General features: G+C 39.7%; 1 protein-coding gene across 2 annotated transcripts in view; it reads right to left on the minus strand.

The window, feature by feature from the left end:
* Window positions 1–27,656, minus strand: part of LOC142366479 (leucine-rich repeat and fibronectin type-III domain-containing protein 2) — a 167,487-nt gene that overhangs the window by 67,654 nt on the left and 72,177 nt on the right. Inside the window, exon 3 of one of the 2 annotated variants that reach the window (XM_075448374.1) lies at window positions 2,907–3,042. The exons of the other annotated variant lie outside the window; for it this stretch is intronic. The gene's annotated coding sequence lies outside the window, so the exon portion shown is untranslated. The remainder of the gene's footprint in view (window positions 1–2,906; window positions 3,043–27,656) is intronic. 2 annotated transcript variants of the gene reach the window in all.

A 27,656-nucleotide genomic window follows, 5' to 3' on the forward strand; every position in this document is an offset into this window, starting at 1 on the left:
TTATCTTTTAAACTTATCAAAGAAGTAGTAACAATGCAATGTTGATAACTTTATCGTAACCTTTAATGCTGTTTTTGATACAATCACCAAAAGTCTTTTGGATTTACACTTTGTATTAAAATGCATCCCCGTTATCGTGTCGATATCTGCACACAGAAGCCAAGCAGCTACAACATGTAAATCAGTAAAACTGTGTCACTGGGGTGCATTTTGAGCTGTTTGTGTTGAAGTGTTCGGTCGGCTCAGCAGGAGGTCAAGGGATCACATGACATAGTATCGATTCATAATAAGTGTGGACAAAATACTGCATCTCCAGATGCCTTTAACAGATTGCTTCCCTGCTTCATTTTTATGTTAAACAGCCAAGAAGGTCTGCTGTCACAGATGATGAGTTAAAAATAAAAGAAACAGTGTGAAAAATGTTTGCAATCAGAGAAAATGATTCCAAGCACTGAAAGAGCCTGACATCAGAGTACGAGTCTGTGATTGATAGACAAGATACACAAAAATGGGTTTTAACAGACTTTGTGTTTCACTTTTAGGAGTGAAAATGCTTCAGTGATGAGGAGTCACTTCTAGTATTTCAGGGAAACTTCTCCAAAAAGAACAATCTTTTCATCTAATAGAGAAAGAGGGCTGTTAAAGTTATAATTAGTTATCCGGTATCTGGGCCAATAAAGGAAGAATAAATGCCACAGGAATCCTCCATAAGAGGAAATGTTTTTGATTAAATAAATGCCCAGTGCCATGATTAACTAACTAAAAAACATCCATTGTAAGTGGCTGTTCTGCATTATATGTGTTGCTTTTATCACTCAGGGTACTAATGGATCCTGATTTGAGCCGTGTTTGCTGTTGAAGCCCTATTTCTAAGGCTAAAAAACCGCTCGATGACAGCATACACAAGAAATTGAGTGAGCCTTCTCACTCACTACAGCATCCATCCATTATATTTTGCTTGTTGGAGGTCGTGTCGCGGAGGCAACAGGTCCAGGTGGGAAACCCAATCATCCCACTCCTTGGTGACACTCCAGAAGGGATATATAATCAGTCCGGTGAGTTCTGGCTCCGTCAGTCCTCACATTTGGATGTGCCAGTAAACCCCCAAAGGGAAGCGACCAGGACACATCCTAACCAGATGCCCGAACCACTTAAATTGACTCCTTTGGATGCGGAGGAGCAGCGGCTCTACTCAGAGCTCCCTCCAGATGGTTGAGCTCCTCACTCTACCTACAAGGCTGAACCCAGCCACCCTCCAAAGGAAACTCTTTTCAGGCGCTTGTATCCGCAACCTCCTTCTTTCAGTCACTAAGACTCACAGGAAGACGTGAAATCTGGTGACAGTTTTACTAAATAGGCAACACAGCTCGCCATTCCTTAAAATATCATCTTTAATCGATCCAGTGACCCTTTAAGGTCTTGTCATAGTTTTCTCAGCCACATAGGTACACCTGATGCTCCTGTTCTGGCTTAACATTTGCAGTGTTTCACTTTTCCTTTGTTTTGAGACAAACTCACACAACATAAAACTTTCTCCTGCCATTTTGGGCGCCGTACAATGTGCGAATATCAGCTTAATTTGGTAATGTTGAGCCAAGCAAAGACAGCCCTGATTCCAGGACATGTTTACACATAAATGTACTGTTACTCACAAACTATCAATGCCAACGTCACAGGTTTTGGACCAGAAAAGATTCGTTTTTTGTTTTTTTTAAAGTGATGTTGTATGCATCCAACTTTCTTTTTTTTTTAATATAGGAAGGAAAAACCCAGATTTTTTAAAAGAATCATATGAATGTGTATTTAGTCTTGCTGTCACCATGTCTATATATATATATATATATATATATATATACACATAATTGTGGTTTGTATGGAAGAGCAAGCAAGTCTGCTGTTTTGTCTCCAGAGCTGCATGAGAATACTTACGTTAAAACAAAGAACTGGTTTTTACAGAGAAAAATGTCACATAATTACTTTTTTTTTTAATCTACTTGACCACATTGTGCACTACAGCTTTTTGTCAGACTATTGCAAACGTGGAGCTATCGAGTGAACAATTCTCTACTTAACTTTACCTTTAAAGTCCCCAATTAAACACATTTCATATTTAAATGTTAATAAATGATCCTTTTTGCACTGTGTGTCATCAACGCAAAAGTAACTAAAAAGGGCATATTTGCATTGAAATAAATACTTTATTGAAATTCCAAATTTAGGCTGAGCTGATGCTGAATAACCTCTAACATGACATACTGGACTATGTGTATCCATTTCCACAAATACAGTGATTTTTGTGGCTGTTTCACCAGGAGAACAGGCTGAACGTTGCAAAGTAGCTGGATTCTTGTGATAATCACAAGCTCTCGACCACGAGAGGACGTCCTGTATCGATAGAGTGGCTTTTAGATGTGGTGACAATCAGTAATAGGGGCTGTTAGTCAGTCCATGTGATGATGCTGGGGTCATCTGATTGAATTTTGCTTGACAGAAGGCTCAATCAATCCTCTCCTACGTATTCTTGTCTATAAAGGACTTTCAGATGGATTTTGTGAAACAAAACCGTAAAAGTACAGCGTAATCTGACACGTCTGGAGATCATTTATGCAGCTTGCTAAGATCTAATGGCAACAAAAAAGTTGTTGATTTTGTGAAAAAGAAAAAATATAACACTAAAGATAACTAAAGAATAAAGATTAAATAGGAGATAAAGTGCCCTAAGCAGTGTAGCATCCTCAAAACTGTCACAAAGCAGAACATTTAAAAGGCCAAACATCCTAAATTTGTATTTAAGTAAATTTACTTCTGTCCTCTTCCACTGCCATTGCACCATGAATACGCTGCATAAGATGGTGAAATTTGAGCACACATTTAGGGGAACAACAACAAGCATCAGTCATACTCACAGTAGCAGGTTTGTGGTGTTTGGTCAGATCAAGTATCCAAACACATAATGATTCATGTCAAGAAGATGGAGTCCAATTCATGTAACACTTAGCAGCTTCCAGGTCACATTTGTCTCCGTTGGGTTTACCAGGTAGCCTACAGTAAGACAGGGATTGGAACAACATAACATCCAAAAATGAGTGAATACAGTTTTGTCATGTCTATTAGTTTTGTTAACTGTCAAGTTTCTCTTGCCCTGCCATCAGCTCACATCATCTGAGTTTTTCCCCTCACCGTCACCCATGATAGTCACTGAATTCATGCCAAGTCAGGTTTGTTCATGTCAGGTTTGTCCATATTTTCAGTCGTAGTCAAGTTTTGTTTTATTCAAGTTACTTCATAGTTTAAGTTTTTGTATTCCGGCTCAGCCGTGCACGCACACCACCTCAACGTGACAAGTTTGAAGTTCCACGTAGAAAGAGTTTGTTGTAATTGAATACATAAACTATTGAAGACAGAGGTAAAATGCATCCCAGTCATGAGAAAGACAAGGCATCAGGAGATCATGATTTGTGTGGAAATGCAGCATTAACACATCTCATTGAAATTCTGTGACCATGTCAGAGCACATGTCCTCCCAGAGCCCACTGCTGCTTCTCATCCTAATGAGAGAAGATAAAAGCACACCGAGAGGAAGATAGAACAAGGTTTCACAATGTTTATTTTGGGCAAAACTGTGTGTTGTGGCTCCGGGCTGCAAAGGCCTAGGTGAATAAACAAAAGCAATGTTTCAGTCCCTTTGCAATTAGTGCTATCTTTGCAGAACAATAAAACTCACTGATCAAGGATCTTCTTTATACTTACATCACATGGTTGAGGAAGAACACTAAATTGCACAATAAACAAATCACAGGAAGCTGCAGTGGACAAGTGACACCGAATTACACAATGTCAGTGTGCTACTGGATAATAAGGGCTTTGTCACAGCAGTTAGCATAACAAAAAAGCAGATTGCTTGATCCCTGAAAATATCCATCGTTTGCACTGTTTCCATTAGAAACCTGCTGCCACCTTCAGATATGTGGAGCTTGTTCAATTATGAGAGAACAAACCTATTCTCACTTTTACGCAGTGCCATCCACGCATGCAGCTTGTTTTATTCATAATTGACCTTTAAAAGTCTGTCTGTATGACATTCCTGCTTCAGGAGGCAAATTAAATTCTATTTGTTTCAATTACAGGATTATAAATGTACAATTAAAGAAAATGATCTTCCTCTTGGAACTGTTGTTACCTGAGACAGTTTACAGGATAAATATTCAGCAGGGAGCTGTCATACAATAGAGCGTAATTCAAAAAGGTTTGTGCAGGTTTGAGCCTAGTGAAGTGTTTTTTAATTGGGACAAGTAATTGTACTAATTGCTCACATTGATTCCAGTTGAGGGCTCTGTTTGGCACAAATCACAATACAGCAGAATATAATCCAATTCTTATTGTGGCTGAATCTAAATGAAAAAAAGGGTGCTTTAATGTCTTCATCAAGACTTCTATGCTTGGAAAAGATAACGTCAAATTCCACTACACAAACTCAAGACACCAACTGGTGCCAAGAATGAGTACATTAAAGTTCAAGTTAAACAAAATCCAATGAGATTTATGTGGAAATGTTTGAGAATAAAACCTGAAAAAAATATATATATATATCATATTGAACAGTTGAGTAAGTTGGTTTTTCATAGATTTTCTGTACATGACTTTCCGGGCTTTAGGTTGGAGCAGGCATTTAAAGTGATACTCCGGAGTAGATTCAACCTGGGGTCATTTGAACCGTGATATCCAGCCAAGTAGCCCACCCGCAGTTTTTTCGATATTGGCTGAACATCAGCTGAGTTACTGAGTTATCCCGAATAGCTTCGTACAAGGGTTAATGGATCCTGGCAGTATCTCCAAAATTACCACACTAAAATCACATGCCATGACACCAAACTTCTACAGTAGTACAAATATGGTCTGTACTCACAAAGCGATGCATTTGGAAGTTTGAAAATAGTCCAGGAGTTTATTATTATCAACACAAGCCTGATAGCTTCTCTGCAGCTAAAGCTGCGTCGACGTCACTTCAGGGAGCTGGGAGCTTCAAAGTAAGATGAGGGTTGATCTACTACTGTAGACAACAAAGTATATGCTATATTCTACATGTTTTTTTATGAATTTTTATGTTGTAGAGTTGTGAAATTATTTTATCAATGGAGAAATTGAGCAGCCTTCCTTTGTTGTCTACAGTAGTAGATCAACCCTCATCTTACTTTGAAGCTCCCAGCTCTCTGAAGTGACGTCGACGCAGCTTTAGCAGCAGAGAAGCTATCAGGCTTGTGTTGATAATAATAAACTCCTGGACTATGTACAAACTTCCAAATGCATCGTTTTGTGAGTACAGACCATATTTGTACTACTGTAGAAGTTTGGTGTCATGGCATGTGATTTTAGTGTGATAATTTTGGAGATACGGACCAGGATCCATTAACCCCTGTACGAAGCTATTCGGGATAACTCAGTAACTCAGCTGAAGTTCAGCCAATATCGAAAAAACTGCGGGTGGGCTACTTGGCTGGATATCACGGTTCAAATGACCCCAGGTTGAATCTACTCCGGAGTATCACTTTAAGTTACCATTTGTTAGGTAACTGCATCTGCACGTACTTACAAGAGTTAGAAACCGTGGATTATTTCTGTGAAGTGCGAGCAACACATCACAAAAGTTAGAGGGCTGAGCATTTATTCAAAGGGTAGGAATTATTATAGTCAAAGGACACTCAGATTCATTTCTAGACAGTTGAGGATCATCACCAACACCCGCCTCATTTCATTTTATTTGTTTGTTTTATTTGCAGCTTTACAAACCTTCACTAAAAATGGCTGGAATTAACAGAAAAAGACAGTTTATCATCGTGATACTGACTCAATATAGAGATAATTATAGAGGATGCAGCTAATATGCGTCACACCAGCGTCATTGTCCAAGTAACTATCTCACATAAAAGTGTAAGTTGCTAAAGTTAACAATGTTAGTAACTGAAGCCACCAAAACCTTTTATATCTGCAGTGTATGTTTATGATTTCCTCTTTAATTAGTTTGATTTACTTAGATAAATAAATTCTGCTGTTGTTGCTGTTATCATGGTTCATTTACGGTGACTTGATGCAAGATCTGTCAATCAGCATTCTCAGCAGACACACCCTCTGCATCTTCGAGCAGAGAAAACTTCTAATTTCATTCAGGCTGGGTTGGTGTTAACATATTCTTCAGTGATGTGACAATCTCAGAACGCATCATTATTTCAGATTTTCTCGAGCATGACACAAGCCGAGCCAAACTGACAACTCCTCACATCCAAGTTGTGTTGCATAAAAACTGCAAATTTTCCTAATAGGACACATTGTTGCTGAGTGTCACACTGGATGTTAAAAACACCACGGATGAAATATTTCCACATAATGTGACCTCATTATTTGGGGTGGAGAATGAAATGGCAGAGGTGGGCATCTAAATTCAAATTCTGCATGAATGAAGCCAAATATTCTGCAGTCTGACTGTTACTGAGTCTCCATTTTTAGTCTGAAGCTGTTCAGTTGTGTTGGGCTTTTTATGTGACTTTTGTCACTGCATCGAGTTAAACCAGTCCCCAGCTTGATTGTATTAAAACACCATCGTATCAGGCTTTTTTCCCCTTGAATCTGTTCATCTAGTTTTTAAACTGCAGTGAACAGAGCATTCCTGCGACGGACGGTTTGTTCTCTGCTACAACATGGGTCGGTACAACATGTTCCACAAATAAACATAATGTTATTTCAAATATCTTGAATATCCACTCTGTTGAGTTAACACAGACTGAGCGTTGTAACATAAAGTGGTAATAACCCATTACTTTTTTACATTTATTTATAGTACAATGTGACATACATTTTACCAAAGCCTCCTTAGTCTTAGAAACGTGTGCTCCGTTTCAGCTGAACCACCACTCTGACTTTATCCTATGAAATACTTTGACAAACTTGGGAAATCGTGTCTGTATGCAAAGGCTGTGGCACCATCTACAATTTCCATAGACGTTATATGAGGTTCAGGGCTGACAGCGCTCTTTGTCCTCAGTTCAAAGCCCAACTGAAAATATTTCAACTTTTCAGACACCTCAGCTTTCATGCCACCTCCCTGCCACCAACAAATCAAAAGCATGCAATCCACTTCCAGACGCTTCACAGCTGCCTTGAATTCCTGATTTTGCCATTGCAGCGCTTCTCAGATGGGAAACTGCTTTCACATTAATATGCAGGGAAGTTTTCATACCACATGCAACGCTACATCCTGTTTCAACCTTAATTTACCACAAAATATTTCCTCAGCATCACATCGGGGTGAGATTTGAACCAGCTTTAAGCCACGACTCTGGGCTTCCTTTTGAAATGATTAAACATTCAATGTTGTGGTCCATGGTGAGTCAGCAATACACATCATTTCCTTTTAAAATCTAACTGAGATAAATGTATCTCTAAACTCTTTCAGACGACTTTGGGCTTGTTTGTACTTTTTTTTCAAATAAAGAACTGTTGGTCACTTATCTGAGACGTTTTTTTTCCCCTAAAGGAAGACTTCAAATGATCAAATCAGGAAGTTCAAAAGGTTTGCAAATAATCTTATACAACCCCTAAAACAGTAAGAACAAGGTGCTTAATCATAACTGTAAGTTAGATGAAGTTCTGACCATATTTCAAGACAAATTTATACATAAATGCAGATAATTCATTTACTTTTTCTTGTCATACGAGGGAAAGATTTTCTTTTTAAGCTTTTTAACAATAAAATAATTCCTCTCCTCTAGCTGGGAAAGAGCTATAGATGCTATCATTTCTTGAGATTCTTGTAGAATATCCTCCTAAAATCCAATTGAAAGGCGCTCTCTGCAGCATGGGGTGTTCCTAAGCCAAAGAGATTTCCTGACTCTCCTGGTTGTGGTGTTTAGGTGCTGCCAAGACCACCTCTGCTTTCATTCTGGCAACACAATGCACTTGATGAGATTCAGGAGCCTGCGAGCGGTGTTCTCCATCCCTCCGTAAACCCACCCACAGCAGCATGAGTGCCCACTCTGCCTCATGGCGGGCTTTACATTGTTCGGGTGCAAACAGGCATGAAGTTGTAAAAGTTCAACCAGAATTCAGACAGTTACAATTTCATGCTGTATAATTGAGACGCTGCTGTTGGCATACGTGTCACGTAGGTCATCGGCTGCTGTCGCTCTCGATTACAGTTGATGTAACATAGTGAAACATGGCACGCTGGTAAAGAGTTTCAGTAATCCTGTGCGAACACAGTGTTCTTTTCTTAGTTCTTAGCACCTTGCAGCAGTGCCAAAGTGCTCCGATACATGTGTGGCGGCTGTCAGGGTTTTTTGATATACCACAAGCGGCATGCATGCTTATAAATGATAAATAATTCAAGCAAGTTGTGAGCTACAGAGTCCCTCAAAGGAAATTAATTAACCTATGCAGTCTCTGAACACTTTACTGGAAATAGGTCACGTCAAAGTAATCAATCAAAGTATGCATCTGCTCATTTATGCACTCTCTTAGGGATCAATTGAGGCGGACACAGGAAGCCAAGAAATGATTTAAATGCAGAGTATTTAAGTGCTGTATGTCGAGTATTTACTGGCACTTAATTAGGAGCAACTGCCGACATCCCTTCTGTCATTCTCTGAACCTTATTAAAGATTGATTCATAATAAAACAACAGAATGGGAACATTAGCAGACGCTAAATACAAATACTCAATACAAATATAACACATAATGTAAAATGTACACAGATGTGTGTGTACTCAGACATCTAAAAGGGGGTTGATATGAAATAGGTTCAAAGTAAGCAAGATGTTGCTGTTTGAGGAATGGAATCGGTATCCGAATTTTGTTTACTTTCACGGGAAATGAAGTCAGCTGAGAATGTGGCCTTTACTTCTGATTGTATATAAAAGATGGACGACCAACACCACACTGATATCAAAAGGAGGGAATCTAGCTAATGATGCCAAAACAACTATTTCATGGAAGAAGTTTCAGGTTTCTGAACGGGAGTCTAATGCAGCCAGCCCTTAGCAGTTTTAAGTATTACTGCTCTTTAAGGCAATTCAACGCTTGCTTCATGTCTGACACAGGATGCCTATGTCCATTTTTCTAGATACAATCTATGGCTGCTTCTGGTACTGTGGAATATATTTGGAAGTGTTGCTTTAATAGATAACATGTTGGCCTCTTTTCTCTGCACGAGCACAGAGAAAAGGGCTCCATCAATCTCCAGCTTTCAGTCTGTTACACATAGCCAAAGACGTTACCATTAAATGTATGTTTATCCATCAATCCTGCTGAGCACTCAAGCACAAATGCATCATATATGCAGCGTATTATTCTTTCTATATTGCTCTGGTATGTCAGCATGTTGTAGAAAACACATCAATCAAAGACCCTAGAGACGTCAGGCCGTTTAAATCAAGTCCAATGAATACAGAAGTAAGCAGCTTCAGTCTGGTTTTCCCAGTAGGCTACGCAGTTTTTCCTGTTTGGATGTTACAAAAGCATCGTGTTCCATATATGTGTATATGTACTAGCCTGGGCGAAAGCCGACTGTTGACTCTGTCAAACAGTCTGGGAAAACCCAAGAGGAATCCGTTTCCATGGAGGGCGGGACCTTACCCAGCAACTTAAATTCATTGGAGTAACGGAGTTCCCTTAACCAATCATAATGTTTAGAAATGACGTTGGTTATGCGCCGAGGTTCATGTTTACTCTCGCAAGGCTCTAGCTCGCGAATCACGCTTCCCACATCCGCTTTCATTATACCGGTACCATTTGATAAATCAAACTTTTCCCAAAGCCAGGAAGAAGGAGAGCTACGACATCCTTGCCACTAACAAAATTGAAGAGGCATTCCTCTTGCTCTCGTTTTAATTGTGTAATGCTCTCCAGAGTCGAGACAATTTCATGGATAGCTTCTAGCGTCTCTTCCGTCGCCATGTTTATTTCCGCTGCGGTTGAACTACAATTATATGGACTACAATGGACTCCGCGCGTGAGTTCTGCGTCACCACTCGCAACTGTTTGCTGATTGGCAAAACACTGAGCGAACCGAGGTAGGGGGATTTGGCCAGACTATGTGCGGAGCCAAAATCTTTGGGCGGTAGTACGTAGGATGGCGTCGCCAGGCTATATATGTACCAAAGCTTTTTGAGACAATCGTCAAAAGCTGTAGAAACAATAACTGGGTTTCCATCCAAATGTTTAGCAAATTTGAGTCAATTCTTGAGAAAGTCGCAGAAAGAGTTGCATAGAGTCAGTTTTTTTTTTTTTTAATTTGAGAAAAACTGCATAAATAAAAAAAAAGTTTTATTCTATTTTTTCCAAAAAGTATATTCAGGCACTTTCTAAAGATTCTTGTTGGTCTTTAAGTCCAGATGACATGGGAGCGCCTAAAGGCTCATTTTAGTTGTCAATCAAAAGATAATGACTCTGGGTTAATTTGAAATCTTTAGATTAAGAGAGTTCACATGCGAACCAGACTTGGAGGAGAGAATACTTGAAAGACGAAGCAAAGCTGTCAGCTACATGATAATTCTACGGCAATCTACATTTAAGGTAAACACAAGAAACTTGTGCTAAAGAAAAAATGGACCAGACTCAGTGAATAACGGTAATCTACAGCTATATTTTGAAGACATATTTTGCTGCTAAAAGTATCCCTGAGCTGGATTGTTGGGACACGTTTTTTTGGCGGGAAAACATCCAACATCAATCGCTGGATAACCACGAGATTTGAGGCGATTCGACACCATTTTCTAATTTTGTTTCTGGCATTGACAGTCCCCACTGTGGTCGCTGTATTGTAAAAATCCTTTGCATCAGTCAAATCAAAAGAACCTTATCTTTCCAAAAGTATGTCGAGTGTGCGCCTCCTTACAGTGGGGCAAAAAGGTATTTAGTCAGCCACCAATTGTGCAAGTTCTTCCACTTAAAAATATGAGAGGCCTGTCATTTTCATCATAGGTATACCTCAACTATGAGAGTGAAAAAAATCCAGAAAATCACATTGTCTGATTTTTAAAGAATGTATTTGCAAATTATGGTGGAAAATAAGTATTTGGTCAATAACAAAAGTTCATCTTAATACTTTGTTATACAGCCTTTGTTGGCAATGACAGAGGTCAAATGTTTTCTGTAAATCTTCACAAGGTTTTCACACACCGTTGCTGGCATTTTGGCCCATTCCTCCATGCAGATCTCCTCTGGAGCAGTAATGTTTTGGGGCTGTCGCTGGGCAACACAGACTTTCAACTCCCTCTAAAGATTTTCTATGGGGTTGAGATCTGGAGACTGGCTAGGCCAATCCAGGACCTTGAAATGCTTCTTACGAAGCCACTCCTTCGTTGCCCTGGAGATGTGATTGGGATCATTGTCATGCTGAAAGACCCAGCCACGTTTCATCTTCAATGCCCTTGCTGATGGAAGGAGGTTTTCACTCAAAATCTCACGATACATGGCCCCATTCATTCTTTCCTTTACACGGATCAATCGTCCTGGTACCTTTGCAGAAAAACAGCCCCGAAGCACCATGTTTCCTCCCCCATGCTTCACAGTAGGTATGGTGTTCTTTGGATGCAACTCAGCATTCTTTCTCCTCCAAGCACGACAAGTTGAGTTTTTACCAAAAAGTTCTATTTTGCTTACATCTGACATTCTCCCAATCCTCTTCTGGATCATCCAAATGCTCTCTTGCAAACTTCAGACGGGCCTGGACATGTACTGGTTTAAGCAGGGGGACACGTCTAGCACTGCAGGATTTGAGTCCCTGCTGGCGTGGTGTGTTACTGATGGCAGCCTTTGTTACTTTGGTCCCAGCTCTCTGCAGGTCGTTCACTAGGTTCTGGGATTTTTGCTCACCGTTCTTGTGATCATTTTGACCCCACGGGGTGAGTCCCAGACCGAGGGAGATTATCAGTGGTCTTGTATGTCTTCCATTTTCTAATAATTGCCCCCACAGTTGATTTCTTCCCACCAAGCTGCTTACCTATTGCTGTGTGACTGTTTGAGGTTGTGGACAGGTGTCTTTTATACTGATAACGAGTTCAAACAGGTGCCATTAATGTAAAGAGTGGAGGACAGCGGAGCCTCTTAAAGAAGACGTTACAGGCCTGTAAGAGCCAGAAATCTTGCTTGTTTATAGGTGACCAAATACTTATTTTACCGAGGAATTTATCAATTAATTCATTAAAAATCCTACAATATGATTTCCTGGATTCTTTCCCCCCATTTTGTCTCTCACAGTTGAAGTGTACCTATGATGAAAATTACAGGCCTCTCTCATCTTTTTAAGTGGGAGAACTTGCACAATTGGTGGCTGACTAAATACTATTTTGGTCCACTGTATATACAGCGGCCCATCTGTATCTTAAAGTTTAGATTTCATCCATAATAACCCTCTTGATAGCCTCAGAAAAGTCCAGAATCTAGAGTCAAATTGCTTCATCATCTTGGGACTATATCTATATACAGTATATATATAATCTAAGGTATTTTCATCAGTACCTGATAAAATATTCCAGCAGCATCTTATAAGACTTCCCCCAACACTCTATAAGTGGAAATACCCTTTGATGGACCTTAAGTAACTTCCCGAAGCTTGACGAATTTGTTCCAGAATCAGAGTGGACTTTATACAGCTCTTTTCCAGGGCTGAGCTGTGTGAAGCTTGACTGCTAAATTTTCTTTGACACGTGAAACCATTGCAGTGCCACTTTCACTGAAAGCTAAGACAAAGACTCCGAAGAGGCAGTGTGATACAAGCAGGGAGTGAAGAAATAAGCCCTGATTTTTTTGACTTTGGCCAGTCTGCCTGCATACAACATGTTGTCATTATTAACACCTTAATCTGGACCATCAAAGAGCTGGTGTACTCTCCCTGCAAATCACATCCAATATCTCTGCAAACACAACTTTCAAAGTAAAATGACGGGTGGCTGGATATTCTGTGACACCATCTATCTGAGGGGATTTGGACATGACACCTGAGCTGCAAATGAGGCGTCTCAAAGATTTCAGGTCAGAGCGAATGCTCCGCACATCCCTCCGTCCTGCTGTTGGCATCGTTTTGATCCATGCACCAGACTGGTCCCTTGGACTGCTAATGAATGATGTCTTCAAAGACGCAGCACTCCCTGAACTCACCTCACACTATTATACAACACTGTATCTGGAGAATTTAAATGATACTGGCCTTATTAAAGCAATACAATGTAACTTCTCAAAAAGCCCATTATGGAGTTCCCCCTACAGGCTGTTCCGAGAGCAACTCTAGTCCGGTCTCTTGCTTTGTCGGCCTCTCTCTTTCTCTTCCTTGCTTCATCAGTCAACGTCTTCTTCTGTTTCTTCGGTGCCTCTGCCATGATGATCGTACTGACAATGTTGCGCTAGCTTAGCCTTATACCTGGGAGCGTGAGAGGGGTCTATTTGTTTTTGCGGTAGGTGTGCCAGAAAGCAAGTTGAAGTACTTCCGCTCAGCTCCCGGACCGGTCCAGCAAAGTTACATAGCGCAGTTTTTCCAACTCAGACCCCCGAAGGGCATAGGAGACAGGCCAATCGTATTATTAAAACTCATTCTAGCCGCACAATTTTTTTTTCAAGCTGTTATTTTAAGGTAGAAATGTTACATAGTATTGCTTTAATGAACACTTTGACAGATATAAAAGCCAACTCATGGTTCAGCTCATAATTCTAGAGAAAATATTCTTCATTTGATAGCATAGATGACACAATGTGCAGCTGGTGTAAAGTAAAATCATCCTTCCATCCATTTTCTATACCGCTGAATCCGTCGGTCGGGTCGCGGGGGGGCTGGAGCCTATCCCAGCTGTCTAAAGTAAAATCAAATAATAATAATAATATAAAATGATAAACTTTGTTTATATCGCACTTTTCTAAACAAATGTTACAAAATGCTTCATATAGCTATATTAATATAAAATCAAGTAAAAACAATTTGAAATTAATCAATATCAATCAATCAGTTAATTACAAATGACAAAAATCAAGTAAGATCAGGAAAGGCTCTCCGATGTTTTAAGATGCGAGTTGATCTCATCAGGCAGCTTGTTCCAGAGTTTAGGGGCTTTGCCCTCAAACTTTCTGTCACCTCAGGACTTAATTCTGGAACACGTAAAACTATCTCAGTTGACATACAGGCTCACAATTTACTAAAAGGTCACATAGATAAGAGTCAATAATGAGATTTTAGAATCAATTCTAAATCATACTGGGAGCCAGAGCAAGGATGCTAAAACGGGAGTTTGCAGCCTCATACAAACCAAACACAACGCCACACTGGCCTTCGTTGTTTCACTCACTTAGAAAGCTCCTAAATGCATGTGGTCCAACTGTGTCATACATTTTCTAATGATGTGCAACTCCTGCCTTACCTCTTCTAAGTGTGCGTGCTCTCTGTGTTACGTTTGCTACACGCAGAGTCGACGTTCTGAGACAATGTCAAGTCCTTTAACACATTCTCACAGCTTTTCGAACCTCCTCTGCATTGAACCTACTTTGCTTTTACAACCATGTGGGCTCAAAGCAGGGGAGGGAAAAACTCGACCTGCTCTTGGCTCTATCTTTGGCTCAGCAGCACAGCGCGTGTGAATTGTACCCATGAACCTTTTGCATCATAATTCATATGTGCTCAAGCAAAAATCATATTGAAAGGAATTAATGTTATCTTGGCTCAAAGCAACATCCATTTAATCATCGCCATGCTTCGGAGTGGCAACCAGTCTCAATGCGCAGCCTCTCAGGAGAAAACCGAGTGGGGGTGTGGAAGGACGGAGGGATGTAGTGTACAGCTTGTGTGGGGGATGAGCGGTCACAGATATTTCACATCAAATTAGAGGAAAAAAAACATTTTATAAAATAAATAGAGTAGGACTGAGCACCATTAACATACAGTAGCCACTTAGCATGTACACCTCTGTCCTACTATATTTAGCTACAATACTTGAACCAAACTGGGTCTGAATACTTTGTATCTAAATAACCATGTTGAAATTATTAATCCATATAAGTACTCATAAATAAATCTGAAATAAAGAGATTAAAGGAAAAAAAAAAGAGTACATTTTCGTGGATTGTCTTCTTTTTTTTTTTTTGTTTGTTTTTTTTACAGGTGTAGCAGCTGGTTGTCTGGTTTTTCATTATTTTCTCTGATCGTTTCTTCCTATTTCTGTTCCGCTTCTTTTTCTTTGCTCTCCCTCTTTCCCTGTCTCCTGGCCCAGTTCGGCACTATTACATGTTAACTATTGTAAAAAAAAAAAACTAAATAAATAAGCAGCTGATGGGCATCAAGGGGAGCTTTACATTCACAAAGCAAATGTGTTTGGCTTAAACGGTATTCAGATTACAATTCTGCTGCCATAATGCTGGACAGGACAGAAAAGGAAAAAAAAAAGTGTTAGCTTCTAACGCTAAGTCGCCAACATCTGCTCAAGAGCACATAGCATTTTAGCAGACATAGCAGAGTTTTGTTACGTATGAATATGTAATAATTGCAAGTGTTTTTTTTTTTTTTTTAAAGAATAAAGCAGAAAGGCAGACCTTAAAAATATCTAAATTAAGTTGATTTTCATTGGGAAACTAGCTAAACAGAGAAATATGGTGTGATGTTAGGTTTGCTGGGTTTGTATCAGCCTCTCACACACCTATGAATAAAAGAAAAATACATTCACTTACAGAATGTACTGGAATTTTTGCTCGAGTGAAGAAAGGCACACAAAAACACAATGCAAAACAAGATGTTTACCTCTTGAGTATGAGAATGATGTTTTGAAGGGCATTGCCAGACGGCTCACAGCGCACTGTTTAACACAACGGCAGGCTGATACATCAGAGAGATGGTGTATTTATAGGCTCATTTGCATGCAAGATATATGATGAAGCCGCACACAGTAATTGGCTGTGTACATTTAGTCCTCCAGTGCCAAACACAAGATGGAATCTGTATGTATATGCATTATGTATGCAAGGATAATACATATTAAATTTCAGAAATCGTTGTTGTAAAATCACTTCAGGGAGAATATTGAGATGGGGCTTACGTCAAGAACCTGGGCCTCGAGCTCCTGTTTGCAGTCAGGTTGTAATGTAGTCTCTCTTCTGTTATGCAGGATGTACATAGTAAGCTGGATTACACCCAAAACTGACTTTGAAAATAAACATAATATGGCGTCGTCTTATCTCTCATGACACTGTTGTGCAAAACCGCGCTGCATTACCTGCCCTGTCTACACAAAGTGTTATCCATCCGCATGATAAGTTCATCTAAGACCTTTTCTTTCCTCACACTCCAAGAAGTTCTTTGTAGATGAAGTACATTTGCCTGAGAAGAGTGGTGCACGTAGGCGGTGTTGCAGAGGTGAAACTGCTCTCCTCGGCGGTGGGTCAGACCCTGATGACAAAAGCTGGCATTTTTAAAGGTCAGCTCATACAGTTTGTATTCAATGTAATCCCTCCTCCTTATTACCTCTACCAATAACACACAGACTTTTGTTTCTTTTTCTTCTGGCAAATAAACACAGGGTCAATACTGCATTATTGTGATGCTGTTTCACCGAACTCTACCGCATTGCTTTAATAAGAAACATTCAATGAATTATGTGTCTGAAAACAGGCTATGATTGTCATCCTTTGGATGGTTTGAATGTAAATATAAATGTAAATGTACTTTATTTATACAGCCCTTTACAGAAAATCCTTACGGTGTACCAAAGTGCTTTACAGCAGGTAATAAATAAAGAGAAGAATAAGTAAAAACAATAAAAGAACAGTGAAAGCAATAAAATACAACAAAATTGAATAAGATAAAAGTGTCATCATACTACTGGGTATTAAAGCTGCAGTCTGCAACTCTTTTTCAAGCATAATGCCTGGAACTGTCCGGGGATTCTGAAAGTAGTACATTAAATACCCCAATACAAAAAAAAATGAGTTCTCTAGGTCCCCTACATGTCCCGCTAGGTCCCTCCAAAGCCAGCAGGTTTGTTTACAAAATTGCAGACCGGACCGGTAAAAGGTAACTAATCAGGTTTACGAGCTGGGCTCTGCTGCCTGTCAATCACCGATTGTGCACGCGCGATACAAGGTAGGCTCGTCCCCACGCTTATTTATCTAGACTATTGAACTTCATTATGGGCTAGCCTACTTACTGTGTCTTCCATGATCGCAAATGACAGGTGAGTTGATGAATGAGGAGTCGTGTACGCGCATCTGGTGTGCATGTCTACGTGCACGAGTTCTCATGTGTTTTGAAGGGGCGGGACAGGAAGTTGAATAACTTTTTATTTTTCGGTTAAAAAATAAGCATTTCTTGCATTTTGCGACTACGGAGGTCACCGTTTTCAACTTCAAGCGTTCTGATAGATCATGTAAACTCTTAAAATGCCAAAAATTAGGACTTTACGTATGACAACAAGAAATCTTGCAGACTGCAGCTTTAAAAGCAATCCTAAATAAGTAGGTTTTTAGCTTAGATTTGAAGAGGCCCAGGTCAGAGATTGAATGAAGACTGTCCTTCACAGGGATGACAAATGCGTCTGTCTCTGAGACAGTTTCTTATTCACGTCAAAATAACTCAAAGGTCATTTTTGTCCATTGAGAAGAATAGAAGGTTCAGCTCCCTTTCACTACAAATAGCCCAATGCAGTAGCCACATCACTGAGTGGAGCTACGTTTAGAGCTAAACTTGGACTCTCCTTTGTCCCAGTATACATGCACGGATGTGGTTATAAAATCAGGATTTTATTTAGCAGAGTGGCAGTCTGAAATGCCAATTTGACACGTAGTCTTAATGGGCTGATTTTCAGTCAGAGTTTCGGACACGTTTAGTTGTCTACACATCACTGTTTTTGCAAAAATATAGAAAAAGATGGAAGCACGTACAGAGTGCTTAGACCTATCTGAGTCTAGTGTGATTCAGATAACAGCGTAATCTGAGTGTTTGTCTGGTTCTGAGAAGCTTGATTTTGTCTCATTTAAGTCAGACTAACATGTTTACATGCATTTGAAAAGTCTAGCTTTGGTCATACTAATCTGATAGTTTCTTAACGGCAATCCGTGCATCTTTTATTTTGCCTTAGTTTTCATATCTTTGGGTCTGACTAACAAAGGGCCAGCAACTCCCTCAGAACCCAAGGAGGCCAAACCACCACCTTTATATTGTTATCACATGAACATTTACCTTAAAGGGACACTGTGTAATATATTAAGTCATTTATTAGCTCAAATCAACATATTCATTCATAAATTAGTTCTCATTGGTGTAAAATTATCTCTGTCAACAATCTCACTTAGGCAAGGCAAGGCATCTTTATTTATATAGCGCATTTCATACCACAGGCAACTCAATGTGCTTTACATAAAGACAAGGAAAAGAACAGCATAAAGCAGCATAAAAACAAGCAATTTAAAGAGAAAAAAATAGAATAAAAATTAAAACACAGTTAAAAGCAATCAAAGAAGAGGGGAAAAGAAAAAATAGTGGCAGAACTTTAAAATCTATTCTGCATCTGACCGGGAGCCAACGTAAAGACTTGAGAACTGGGGTGATGTGATGTGATCTGATCTCTTTGTTCTGGTTAAAACTCGGGCTGCAGCGTTCTGAATGAGCTGCAGCTGTTTGAGACTCTTTTGGGGGAGTCCAGTCAGAAGACCGTTACAGTAGTCGAGTCTGTTGGAGATGAAAGCATGAATCAGCTTCTCCTGATCTGTTTGGGACATGAAACTATTAATTCTGGATATGTTCTTAAGTTGATAAAAGGCTGATTTGGTGACTGATTTGATACGATTGTTGAAGGTCAGGTCTGAGTCTATCAGCACGCCGAGGTTCCGGACTTGGTCTTTAGTTTCTAGAGACAGTGACTCAAGATGTTTACTGACAGCAAACCTCTTCTCTTTGTTGCCAAACACAATGACCTCAGTTTTTTCTTGATTTAACTGAAGGAAATTTTGGTTCATCCACTTTTTGACTTGCTCTAAGCAGTCGCACAATGACTCTATAGGACTGCAGGCATCTGGAGACAGTGCAGGATATATCTGTGTGTCATCTGCATAGCTGTGGTAGTTGACTTTAGAGTTCTTCAGAATTTAACCCAGAGGCAGCATGTATAGAGTGAACAGAAGGGGTCCAAGAACTGACCCCTGAGGAACTCCACATGTCATAGCCACTCGATCAGATTGATTACTTCCAATAGTCACAAAATAACTCCGCTCCTCCAAGTAGGACTTGAACCATTCTAGGACTGTCCCACTGAATCCTGCCCAGGTTTCCAACCTGTTCAGCAGTATACTGTGATCCACAGTGTCAAATGCAGCACTGAGATCCAACAGGACCAGAACTGACACCTATCCTGAGCGAAGAATCACTTGTCTGTATCTACATAGAGTGGGCAAGCTCTATGGAGGCTTCCATGTCCTTCCGGTCTATGAAAAACGACGAAGTGCTGACAGGGACATAAAGCACTTCAAATCGCATTTTCCCCAACGCCAGGCCTGCAAGTGGAAATGATGTCATTATGACGTCACGTTTGCACGCAGGCATAAACAGAGCCAGTCTACACCATTAGACATTCTCTGGTACATACCAGCCTGAACGGCCTGCACTTTTGTTCGCAATGGAAGACCATAGTTATGCCACGTCACAGGAGAAGGGATCCTCGTCGCCAAAAAAGCGAAAAAGAATCTTGACCTATCGCCTGCCGTAGTTCAACAAGTTGCAACACACATTTGAAATTGCGAGGCGCTGGAGAGCAAATTCATTCGACTTTGCAAAATAAAATTGCACCACTAGATGGGGGAAGAAATTACACAGTGCTTCCCCGACTTTTGCTTCTTTTATGGATCCCCTGCTTTCCTTGTTACAGGGTACATGGGTGTTGTAAGCTGTTTAACCAGACAGGATTAGCACTAGCACAGAGGCAGGAGGGTTATGAAATATTCACAACGCTCGTCTTGATTTTAATTGAAATCGGAGCTCTGAGTGGGGATTTTTTTCATTTAGAATTTACAGTATATGTCTCTAATGGACATGAGAGGACTTATAGATGAAGAAAAGGGGTTTTGGGTAAAAAAAAATGAATCAAACTGCAGTCAAATCTTAAACCAAAGACATCAAATAAATATTTATATCATTATGACTCATGCCTTTTATCTATAGACAACCAATAAAAGACAATTTCTTGAGTTTGTTTTCTAATATATGCAAAAAGTGCGCTCAGTTACAGCGGATGGCTAATTCAGCTTATTGTCAACATGTAAACAAGCCTAAACTAAAAACCATTAAACTGAGAAGAGAGCAAAAGTATCTGCCTTTATCCAATGTTAAAGCCAGTGTAATAAACTTTAATGGGGTTCTGTCTCTTCTGATCTTCCCATGTTTTGGGGGTAATTTTGGTTCCCAAAATGCCTGTAATGCTGCTGTTGTTAATTTTGAGCTCTTCACACAGAATGAATGATGTTTTCTGGCATGTCTGTAAGAAAAAAATACCAAAAAATCCCCACCATGGTGGATAAATCCAGTCTGCCTGGGGCTTTAGGCTCGTAATTTCTCATTTTAGAGCCCTAATAATGTAAATCAATACAGTATTTCACCAAGGTTAGTGATTATGGAGAAAATAATTAATTTCTTTTATTTCCCAGTAATCATCTAAACTCCCCTTGGATTTATCTCAGAACCACTGGAGCCACTGTTCTTGAAGATGGGTTACCTCTCCTGGTATTACACAGCTGACAAATCGATACTGAACTAATGAGACAGTTTAAAACAGCAGCTAATTAATCTGATAATAAACGCCCTGGATCCAGAGTGCTTTCAGCCCGTTACATGAAGGTCAAACTGAAAATTGCCAAAAGCTCATTGAAATAAATCCCTGATAGGTGTCACTAACGAACTGGCTTGCAAATTACACACAGAGATGCTGCTGTGCGTCGCATCCGAATAACTTCTTGAAAACGCACATAAAACATCCGATTAAAAATTCACAATGCTGTCAGTCAGTAAAATGTGACAGAGTTGCTTCGCCCCTCTTTGATGAAAGCAGTGATGTTTGTTGATAACACGCTGTAAATCCAGCTGCTGACTGCAAAAAACAACACGATGGAGCTCAAAAATATACCAGAAAACCCCAGAGACATGAATGAAGAAACAGGGCTGGCCCTATATTTAGCTCCAACAACAACGTGGAGTGAGCTCCACTGAAGATGATAGAGGAAGTTAAAAGTTGCTCCACATTTGCATGACGCGGGACTTCTGTTGTCTGGCAGTACAACATATAAATACATGAGTGTGTGTGTGTGTGTGTGTGTGTGTGTCTATTTATCAGTTAATTGGATGGAGAAAAACACATCCTTCCATCAGTGGCTCCTTTGATCAATAAAAGATGAGAGGTTTTGTCAGCAGTCACCAACTCGCAGTGTTTTCTCTTTTCTGTTTGATGAACTAAACTAGAAAAAAAATACGTTTGAGTGGTCTTTTTGTGCAGACTGCTGTTTCTTCTAATTAACTGTGAAGAGCGTCTTGTTTGTATGGCATTAATTTGTATAAATCATCTGATATTTTCCTAACCATGCGGCCTCCGAAGGATTGCTACATCTGTTGTTTCATCACCCTCTTTTTGATATGAACAATACAATAAAAGAAGAGTTTCAGTATTTCCACCTCATTTATCATCCTTGCAGGGAGAAAAGGCAGACTCTTTTACTATATGTGTAAGGTATTTTAGTGGGAGGAGAGCTTCTGTTGGATGTCATTTTCTATGTCCCCACAGATCTTTTTCAGGACTTAAGTGAGGCCTGTGGCTGGACCACTCAGAAACAGTCACATCTGTCCTAAAGCCACTCCAATGCTAAATTATTGGTGTGCTTCGGGTCATTGTTGTCCTGCGAGGTGTCGGAGGTTTTCTTCGAGCACCTCTTTGTTTGAATGCAGTCATTAGTTTCAGTCTCTGCTGCTGAGCACAGCACGACGCTCTGCCCTGAGGTTTACGAGGCACTTGTACTTTATAGCTTGGCTGAATTGGGAAAACTTGCATGCGCAGGTTAGTAAATACAACAGTATACGGGGGACGTGGGTCGTCACATTTCAGAATTAAATAAGTATGCAGTACTTCCAATGTATGAGTTTGTAATCAAACAGGTTGCTGACCTCTGAAGTTTCAAATGTTGGAACTTCGTATAAAAAAATCTAAAAAACTCAACTCTTAAAGGTAATGTTGACTGCCGTATGACCAGACACTTCTTGGATCACCATATTAGTGATTCATCCACATTACAAGCCTTTGGAATTGTTCGTATTCCCCATTCCATTATATCATATTGTTCTTTTTGTTTATAAATGCTTACAATTATTTCTTCTTTTCGACAAATAATAGGCCAAATGGCACCATCTCCTTTCGCATTAATGTATTTGTTTTTATTGGAGGAATTTCACTACAAAAAGTATCTTGGACTCTAATCAATCTGTTTGACTCACGGAAGGCTACACTGTAACGAATTGCTATATATTTATGGTGGATTTACAACAGTGTCCGACTGTATTTTACAATAATTGTAAAATACTGTTGAATATTCATCCCTCACATGTAAATTAACAGTTAAATCAGTCATTTAACAATACCAGTAGATAACTGTAATTTAACAGCATAAAATAGTATTTGTAATGAATTGATGTCCAAATCCAAAATACGTTATTATACTGTTAAATAAATTACGGTAGATGCGCTGTAAAATCACTAAAACACAGTTATCCTACCGTCATGTACTGTAATCCAAAAAACGGTAATATACTGTTAAAATAAATAAGAGTAGTTGCACTGTAAAATAACAGTAAAATACTGGCATCCCTTCTGCCAGTATTTTACTGTTATTTTACAGGGAAATTCTTTACAGTGTAGCAAACCAAAGCACGTTGGTGTTTTAGAAGTCAACATGACATGCCATGATAATGAAGGCTTTTTTGAGTGCCTTGGAGGTATTTTTGGACATTCACATCACTTTTTATCAGTGATTACGAGTTCATGATTCGCCCCGCTTCATGTTTCCCACAATCATTGCACTTTTTCCACTTTCCTCCCACTCGCAACTTCTGTCCATTTCTACTGTCCTCTAAACCACAAAAGATTAGGATTTTAAAGTGCAGCGATAGGTTGACCTCACATGTTAATGTGGTAAGGTTTACATGTTACAGAAATACATGATTTGGGTTTATCAATATCGCTCGTAAAAATGTCAGTGACAACCCTTTTCAGCTGAATAAACAGCAAAGTAAAGGTTGCAAAATGTAGAAATGTCTGAATAGTTTTGATGTGAATGATTGTTTTCATAATAAAGTAGCTTTTAGGATAATTTGTGCTATTCGACATCTCATATGTCTGATAAGAGAACTACAGAAGCCTGTCTGGAAATATTCTGGATGGCCGTGAGTTGCTCCAGTGTGAGAATTAAATACTTGTGGTGTGGTCCTATTACTCAGAAGTGAATAATCCAACAACAGGAAGAAGAACACATTTAATTTGCATTTTAATAACATACAAATATACGGCGTATTACCAGTTACTGCTCTATACGCCACCAGCCTGCTTTTTATATTCAGCATTTTGCATCTTTACATTTCTGCAACACAATTACAATTATTCTAATTTGGTTATTCAATCATAACGTAGATTTTAGTCACCGGATTCTGGCAGACATTTCAATCCATGTTTTGGTGCCGTTGTTGTTTCCTGTTTTTAAGTCGCTGCTGTGACTGTAACCATCACAGTTCCAGTGCCTCTTCACAAACTCAGACCTCCAGCAGCGATGCTGCTTTCAACGTAATTAAGAGCATGTCATCTAAATGGTCACCTGTTGTGTTTAGCAGTGTTTAGAAATTAATCTTATGCTGTTGACAGTAATTGGGCATCATACTGATGTCCCAAGACTTTCATGCTGACGACACAACTTAATTCAAGTTAACACAGACTTAAGGTGTCACACTTTAATGAAAAAGATCGGTTTATCTACCTAAATTGCTGACATGTGAGGTTTCTTAGGCCCAACAAAAAACAAATGGGAATGGAAACCACTGACAATTTAATTTCTTTAAGCTTGTAATCCCCATTCACTGTAGACTTTGTTGGGAACAGACATTGATTTTACACGTGCAGACGCACTGACGTTCTTATAACAATGCCTCACGGTGTGATATACGATCTCCAAGTTGCATTTACTGGACGGGATGAATGATAAAACACATCAGCTCCAACGCATTAGAAGTATTTAACACGTTAGATGGATGTGAAGCTGACTCATATCAGCTCCGAGAGCAGCTGTCCAATCCTCACTGTCAACTTCACATCCAGTAACTGTTACTCAAAACTCATCTGAGGAGGCTGTGTGGGCTGCAGAATGTACCATCTGTATCCGTCACTATTGTATGCACACATTTACATCCTAGTGACAACTCACGTCATTGTGTTTTACACATGAAGGAAAGAATGCTGGACTCAGCCAGTGAAGTCCAGATTTAATATCATTTGCACTGATTGTACTTGCTGGGAAAACCACAGATGGAGCTTTGTTGAATAGTGTCAGCAAGGTGAGTTTGCTGTCAAGGCGGCCTCGGTCTTTCAGAAGCGTTGATAGCAAGAAAGGAAAAAAAAACTGTGAGATTGGTTGTTTTTGCTCTATGGATTACAGCCTTCTATTCTCGATCAATACTTTTTAATCACGGCAGCCGTTTTGGTTGTTTTTTCAGGGGGCTGCCATCTTTTTGATGATGAAGAAACTTCACACTCATAAAGGGTTAAAGCCGAGATGTTTCAGGATCTAATTTCACATTCTTTGAATGACTTGATGACGGTTCAGGAGTAATTGTGAGCTGAAGGCTGCGATGCTTTTATCAGATAGTTATATCCATCTTACTTGGCCAGCGATGATGTTTCCATATCCGCGCTCATAACTGATAACTTGAACTGCTTTGATTGCTTTCATATCATAACACATACATTTTTTATTTTTACAAATTGTAGAGCTCTAAAAGGTTCAATAGCACAAAGACATTTTACTCATTCACAGAATAATCATAGAAACATCAGCCCTGTGTCAAAATGAATTAAACACCGTCTCCATGACAACACACCACATTTAAAGCCTTTAGGATAAAACCAACAACATCAATCCTTATTACAGAGCTGCTGGAATACTTAAAGGGACACTCCACCCATTTGCATTAGGGTTTGCATTGTTAGAAACCCAGTCATACTTTTGAATGGTCATGCAACACTCTCTCATTTCCCCCTGAGACGGGAGAAATCCGTATTCACCTCTTTACACTTCCTCCAACAATGACGCAAAAATCGCCATTTTGCGTCATTGTAGGAGGAAGTGGAAGAGGGGTGGATTTCTGTTGAAACTACAAGCGCTAGTTCCCACCCTTCAACACTGCCCATAGGGGGTTGGACCTAATGCGCTAACAGACCTATCACAGATCAGTGCCAGTGCTTTTGAGCGCTGCAGCTAACATGGTCGAAGGTACCGAATACTCAGACAGATGCAATACGGAGGACTGGGATTTAGAAGAAGATATGGCTCGAGCTGGGGAGAATTGGTGGTGCCTGTGCTCTAACTGTGCGCCAATGGACACAGAACAAGAGTCTGTCTGCTGCCGAGAATTCCAGCTGTGCCAATTTCTTCTGGACGAAATCGGAGGATGGCATGGACGTGTGTGTTGTTGATCAACCGCGTTTCGCACCCCATATGGATGGTGGCGTCCTGGAGACCTACTTTAGAATACCTAAAGTCAACTGGAAACGACAGCCAAAGCCTACAGGGCCAAATGGACGTCTTTCTGTAAAGTAAGTTTGTTTTCTTTGTTACTATGTCAAGGAGTACTCTTGCTAACACGTTAACGTGGCATGTTCATTGCACAAATAGCTTGCAGTTATGCAAGCTACTGTGGCACGCTAGGCTCAAATGCCATCACTCCTGCAAGGAGAGAGATTGGGCAGAGGGCGTCGTGTCGTGCAGGCTATCCGCCAGAACTACCCAGCTCCAGACGACCAGTACTGCGGGCACCAAGAAGTGGAGGATGCTCAGGAGAAGCTATAGTTTCCTTGTTTTATATTCATTCAACAGTTGTATTGTTTGTATAGTTATTTAATTAAATGGTTAAAATGTACATTGTTGTGGTTCTTTCTTAGTAATGTTGCTCCAAGTGTATTCGAGTTATTGAACGACTAACATTTCAGAACTGGAACAATATAGCTACTGTTACCTCAGATGACAAAATGACAGAATTGTGATCATAGCCTACCTATAATTACTATAAATTATGAAGCATTACAAGTATACATTGCATTATAAGTTTGTTGCAAATTAGTTACCTCCTTCCAAGTTTATGATGCTATTCTAAACTTTGTTGAAGGCAGACAGGAGAGAAGGAGTGACATTTTGTTTTTTAATTCACAAAATAAGAATTGTCATGAACATAAAGACACACAAACAACATTATCCACACTATTAAAAAAAAGAGGTATTGACCCTGTGATTGAGTATACAGTAAGGTGCTCGATGGAAGTGCAAACAGGTAAGGCAGTGCAAGGATAAGGTCAAAAGACCATATAAGACATAAAGACATTTAGGACATATAAGACATGGTAACGACTATATCAGTGTGTGTTCTCAATAGCCGCTAGAGTCGAGTTAGAAAAAAAGCCTTACCTCCAGGCAAATGCGTTTAGCATTGCTAGCAGTTCCAGAAGTTCCTGGCTTTTTGCACAAGTCCAACTCTTTGGGTAATCTATGAAAACTTACTCCGTGTATTTTCCTTGTGCTGGCTGAACATCCCAGTACCATGCAAGTGCACACCATTTCAAAACACAAACGAGGAGTAATTCCCTAATGATTTCGCAAACTCTTCACTAGAAATTGTGTGACATGATTTCCAGGTAGCGTAGTCGGGTGGAGCTACTCTCGGGGGAGTGGCCTGCGGATCTTGAGCATTGCAATGCACTATGGGGATTGTTGTCTTTAATCCACAAGCACAAAAAAGTCATTTTCTGCCTTTTCTCGATCAAGAAGGCACCAAATTAGAAATTTATGCTACTATTCTACTACATATATGGCCCACTTTCAATACATATTCATGTCTCCACTGGTGGAATGTTCCTTTAATATACGTCATTGTGATATGACTTTGGTAAAGTTTGAAATTAACACATTCTAGTCAAGGACAAAATTATTATTGGTTCGTAATTGTTCATAAATCTGATGCGTAAATTTAATCCCGTAATTTATCTTGTTCATTTCATCAATAACTGCACATTTGGATGCACAAAAACGTAGATACATATTCTGGGTGTGTTCATACTGAGGATGGATATTGCATTTCAGCACAGATCAATAATGAACCATCTATCAAAAAAGAACGGACCCGTAGTCATAGGGGATGTTCACTTTTTTAGAAGTTTTTAACCTTAACAAGGAGCGACGGGAGGAAAAATGTGTAAGACAATCTGTGACCTTTAGAAAGCCATTTAGAAGGGAGAACTATCAGCAATACTTGTCACATGTTCATACACAACTGCCTCACAAAAGGCGCTAAAGGGCATCAAATATTTATATATTAACTACTTTGTTCAGTGCATAACAAAACTGAGCAAC

The sequence above is a fragment of the Odontesthes bonariensis genome, chromosome 17 (assembly GCF_027942865.1).
Source record: "Odontesthes bonariensis isolate fOdoBon6 chromosome 17, fOdoBon6.hap1, whole genome shotgun sequence".
Lineage (NCBI taxonomy): Eukaryota > Metazoa > Chordata > Actinopteri > Atheriniformes > Atherinopsidae > Odontesthes > Odontesthes bonariensis.